The sequence below is a fragment of the Saccoglossus kowalevskii genome, chromosome 8 (genome assembly GCF_978046115.1).
Source record: "Saccoglossus kowalevskii chromosome 8, keSacKowa6.1, whole genome shotgun sequence".
Lineage (NCBI taxonomy): Eukaryota > Metazoa > Hemichordata > Enteropneusta > Harrimaniidae > Saccoglossus > Saccoglossus kowalevskii.
The window spans coordinates 14,789,447-14,795,330 of NC_140648.1; the positions used below are offsets into that span (position 1 = coordinate 14,789,447).

The window sequence follows — 5,884 nt, forward strand, 5'->3', positions numbered from 1 at the left end:
AAAAAATTAGTATGTTTAAATTTAAAATGGTCATAACACATTTGGGAGGGGGCAAATTATTTATGCAAATTATTTATATTAAATACAAAAAATACTGATTTTCACAGTAACATTTCACAATACTGAACCATTTCTGTGTATACCACATGACCAGAATTTTTTTCCAGCCTTTCTCTCTTTAATATCTACATGTACCTATTATAAATAGATGAATAATTAACTGTGAAATTATATCAACTGATAGTATCTTGTTTTCTTCAGCAAGTCAGTATTTGTTGCTACGGTAAATGTCATTGAAGAAATATATTTTAGTCCGAAAATGAAAGAATTCAATTTGCCTAGGAATTCAACCATTATATTAAAATGTATAAAATATTCCTAAATTTAGAGTTGAGTTTAGTGATAAATATCAAAGAAATGAACATCACTCACATCAGACCTTTATAAGTATATACAGCTTACAATTTTAATATCACATTTGCTCTTCCATCTGATATCCCACAATGCATTATCCAAAGGAGGTTAAAAATAAATATGATTTTTTTTTTTCAAGAAATGTCAATATACAAAACCATTCAATAAATTTTCATAATTGCCCAAGTAATGAGTCCTGGAAATTTGGACTCAAATTAAAAAGTTACTGGTCTCTCTATTCTGATACACGTGTGATCAAGCTTCGTTATTTGTTCGGCTTTTGCCATTTTTGATTTATTGAGCCCGTGTGCAAAATTGTTTTGCTTGTTGTCCACGTGTTATAAATCATTGATGAATAACTAGGTTGACAGTTGTTTGGTTCAATGAATAATTTGTATTAGCGATATTCAACAAAAAAATTAACTCTGTCACCTTTGGAAAATCAGTCAGTATAGTCTTGAGACATTTTTTAAACTCTCGTCAGCATATATATATATTTATGTATGACTTTCATAATTATCAATTAAATTCTTGTTTCTCTGTTTTGATTCAATGGTTGCCACACAACAGGTTCTCTTTTTAGACTCCATCTTTTGATTATTCTTGGATCATAGTCACTTTCACTTTCACTGTCATCAAACCTGTTATGATTATCTTGGTTTGCATAGAGATCTTTTGCTGAACATCTTGGCGTGTGCACAGAATAGGTTTTGTGAAACCTGTCCATGTCAATATCAAAGTTTTCTCCGTTGAAGTGTAGAACTTCCTCAAAACGATGTCCCCAGCGTATTTCATCGTTGATATAAGATGTACGTGCCTGAGTCGTGGTGCCTGTGGCTTCCACAATGCCTTCCAGGATGACAATAATCTCAAAACTTGAATTTTCCATGATCTCTTTCGATACTTCATGCAGTGGGCTTTTGGAATCAATAATATGTGTCACTGTGTAGGGCCAGACGAGAAATACTCTATCCAAACCTGTGCTGTGACCCACGTCCATGTCGTACATCTTAAGCGGCAATACCTCACCTTCCTCTGTCACATGATGCTTCAACAGTAACAGACGCACATGCCCTTCCACGATTTGACTTCTTCGCAGATCCGCTATCCTAAACATGAAGCAGACATTCCCTTCTCTTTCTGAAATTATCGCTGTCTTGCTGAAGATAAGCGTTGATGCACGAAGCTTCGGTCGTGATATTTTCGCCAAGAAACTGCTTATAATAAAAGCTTCAAAGAAATTAGCAAATATAACTTGGAAGAGAGCTAACAAGATGGCTTCTTCGCAGTGTTCCGTGGGTGATCGGTAACCATACCCAATTGTCGTTTGAGTTTCCATTGAATACAAGAAGGCTGATTTGAAATTGATGAAGTTTCGGAAGCATGGTTTCCAGTTTACGTCGTCAATGTGCTTGAAATCACCCCTCCATATTGCAATGAGGTAGTATAGAATTCCGAAAATCAACCAGCTTAACAGGAAGACACCACTGACCATGAGTAGATTGTACCTCCACGGCATATCTACCGACGTGGTAAACATATCGTACAAATAACGCCAGTTTGTACGATTGTACTCTTTTAAAAACGATGGCTGACATTTCCCATCTTTGTCCATACAGCGCCTCCTGACTGGCCAGTGATGTGTCTTCATGGTAGTACCATTGTTTTTCAGTTTTGGAGTACCGATTGGTGTTACTCCAACCAGTGTTGCCGATTCCCTGAGATCCAAGTGATTGCATTTAACTTGTAAGTCACTCTTACTAGATGTATTTGTCATATTTACTAGTCAATACGCCTCACACCTGGAAAAAATAAATGAATAAATTTTACAAATAAATTTCTATAAAATAAAAACAATTAATTTGTTGTATCTATCAACTGAACCATATATTTAAATGTTGATTTCCGGCAAAACTGTGTTACTGCGAATTAAAAATAGCTTCTTTTTTTTAAATTAGGCGGTAAATGCTCTTTTAACAGAATTTTATGGTTCATTTGAATTTTATTCCAAGGTAACAGCCGGCTAATTAATATACAAACTAGGAAGTATGCAGAATTCTGAAAAATAAAAATAGACTTTTGTATTTTGTATATTTGTGGGTTGGTTAGAGGGCGGTTTACATTATGCAGTTTTATTGTACATCTGCAACTAATTGTACACTCACCAGTAGGTATCACACTGTTTTTATTTCATCAAAGTGACATATAAATATTTCAAATTTAAAAAAATAATGTTTTGATCATAAGTAAATTTGCTCATTCCATTCAGTTTTAGACTCGCATTTATTGCTTTTAAAATTGGGAGGTCTGTTTGATTATTTCAAAAATCTATTTTTATTTTTATATTGGCATCAAACTATGACTGAGAAAGTTTAAATTTGCTGATTCAGTGACCACAGGGTAAAGAAATAATATTAAATACTATGGTATACGTTCTTTTAGCTAGAATTAATCTTTGCTGAAAAGACTTTTTGGGTGTTTTGTATGGAAGTTTTATTTTCACTGATTTTTACAAGATCAATGTAAAATATAGGAAAAAAGGTATTTTCGCTAGATTTTATTTTCACTAAATTTTTCCTTTAGCGAAAATAAGCAAAAATTTATTCCAAGCGAAAATAAAAAAGTTAGGGAATAATTTGTTCCATAAGATTTTTTTTATATATCTATACCGGGGTATATTGTTTTCCACTTCTCAGCTGTTCTAATTTTGTTGTACGTCAGTGTTCTTTGTTTTGACTTATTGTGTGGGTATAGAATGCTTCTGGCAATAAAATATTATTTAAATAAAAAAAATGAACAATGTTTTAAAACGATCTGCAATGCCCATGACAATGATTTCCCAAGGTACTTTTAATTTAAAAAGCATTGTTCCTTGGATTGCACTACTTGCATATTTGGAGTTGACACAAATAACATAGACCTCGGCAATAACAAAAATTTTCACACGTTCAGAATCGAAAGCTACATCTGGCTGGTGTGAGAGTTATTCTGTTCCATGAAAATAACCTATTTTTGGAATGTATGGCTCTTTTGTATACTGTAAAGTACTTTATTTTAGCTGGAATTAATTTTCGCTGAAAAGATTTTGTGGGTGTTTTGTATGAAATTTATTTTCACTGATTTTTGACAAGCTGAATGTGAATTATAGAAAAAAAAATTGATTCGCTGGATTTTATTTTCACTGAATCATTCTTTCAGCGAAAATAGCGAAAAATTAATCCCAAGCGAAAATAAAGTATTCTACAGTATGGTGTGTTGATTCTTAATACCGTTGATACGTCATATGTGAGCACTTTTACGGTGGTGTATAGGTAAAATACAGAATAGTTGTAAAGTGCGCACGATGGGGATATTTTGGTTGATTACTTCACTTTGCAAGTTATTACTGAAGCCCATGTCAGTTCTGTTCCAAAGTACTTAGAATTAAAAAAAATCATTTCGAAATTGTATTTGTTTATGACTGTAAAACCGTGTTGTTTTCAAGTTTTTCGTTCCTTAATAAATGACCTTGGCGGCATTCAAACGCATCGCTGAAACAAAAAAAATTAACACTTCCAAAGAAACCAAATTGTGTTCAAATGTGATACAAACGCATTAAAGTATGTTACGAAAACCTTTCTTATTTGCGTCATATGTACATCACATTTGAACTCTTTTCTTTGTTTACGTCCTAAGCAACAACAATGTAGCGTGTGACAGAAATAAATTCATCTCACTGAACTTAAATGCGCACACAGACATTTGATGGCAAAAGTGGTGTCCGATGTGTTTTTGCTGCTATATGTATTGTTCTAAATTATAACAAACAGGAAGAAAATTGTACAATAAGGTGGGCACAAGAATACCATAAAGTAAACACTCAGTCAACATGGGATAGCATCGTTTTATGTATCTATCAACCATTCTGCCTCTATGCATAGTTTTTGTAATAACCTAATAATATTTATTAATGAAGTCATGACACATAATACGAGTCATTGCACATTTTCTAATTGGTTAATTAAAATTCTTTTTTCATGACAAATTTGAATTTTTGATAAGATAAATTCCTAAAAATAAAAAAAGGAATCTTAATCAACGCACATTTCTTAACATTGTTTATAATTTAATTTCGCATTGATCGGCAAATTCCATGTTTTTTATGTTCTAAAAGTGTGACGTCGTTGTTGTCTATTCTTCTGACAGGTGACTGCTGCACATAATGTCCATTCATAGCAAGCACTGTATTTTGAATTTTGAATCATTCTGTGAAATAGCAGCCGTTATGTTAAACCGAATACAAGCTTTATACTTGTATCTTTCTTATTGCACATCCATATTGTGTAGCAGGCACCGAGGAAATAATATAAATATTTAATAACTTGCAATGCCAGTCAACCATTATTTTCTTTAGGTTTTCTCATCTTTTAATATGTAATATATTATTTGAAAATTTTTATTGAATGATTAAAAAAAAAATATACATACCATTTGCTCAAGATACAGATGATACAATCCTAGAAAACTAAACGTGAAGTTCCCAAGGAAAGTGTTTTACTTTTAACCAATGTACGTTTCTCCAAAACTGGTTGTAGTAAACTCCAGGAATGCGCCCAAGGTGTATTAAACCAATAAATTACAACCCGTAAATATGCGTAGTTGTATCAAATCCCACTCAGTGTGTTCTAAAACTTTACGATAATATTTTCTCACAAAACATGTAGCAGTAAACACTTTGAAGGAGGTGTTCACGGTGTTGACCGACAAAATACAATCCTCCGAAGCGAGAAGTATCGAACACTGCAGTAACGTGTTACAGAATACCAACATCAAAAGTGTGTACTACTGATACTACCCAACTCTGTGATGATGACGAATAAGGCTATTTTGTTCCAATTAATCAGGACTATTCCATATGCAACTTCAACAGAGGGGTGGCAGGCTTTCCACACTATTATTACTTGTTCACACCTGGAGTATTTCTGAAATTGTGATTAATTGTGGAGCTCATTAAGCTAGTCCATTAATGCAATTACTAAAAAAGTAATGAGTCATTGGGCCAAGCAACATTTTTTAACGACTATTGTCAACTGCCGCATTTTGTTTTCTGAAATAAATATGAATGATCACAGCAGTTTTATACATTTCTAAAATTGTAATGACAAAAAAAATTGATTATTAACAGCACCCTGTTTCCTGTGTTACTAGCCTGTATATGGGCATTGTGAAAATTGAAAATTATTTTGTTTCTCAACTTTTACACAGCATTTGTGATGACAATGGACCACAGTCTGAAGGGGATTCAAATATTGACAGTTATTGATTGCATTTGCTTTGAAAATTGTATTTTTGAAGTTGTATAGTTACCAATTTACTGTTTAAGTATGTGTATTTAAAATTTGAATATTGATTCTCATTATATTGTATTAATGAAACTAACTAAGAGCTTGAGAAAAGTGTCAGCATACTTAGATACATAAACCTTGGAAAT

The 5,884-nt window shown here is 32.7% G+C and overlaps 1 pseudogene across 1 annotated transcript; it reads right to left on the reverse strand.

Annotated features, from left to right (window-relative positions):
- Positions 1-487: 487 nt before the first annotated feature.
- Positions 488-5,079, reverse strand: LOC100366523 (G protein-activated inward rectifier potassium channel 3 pseudogene; annotated as a pseudogene). The gene is made up of 2 exons (XR_014930124.1): positions 4,882-5,079; positions 488-2,216 (listed from the first exon to the last, which is right to left on the reverse strand). The product of XR_014930124.1 is annotated as a G protein-activated inward rectifier potassium channel 3 pseudogene (transcript).
- Between the last annotated feature and the right edge of the window lie 805 nt (positions 5,080-5,884).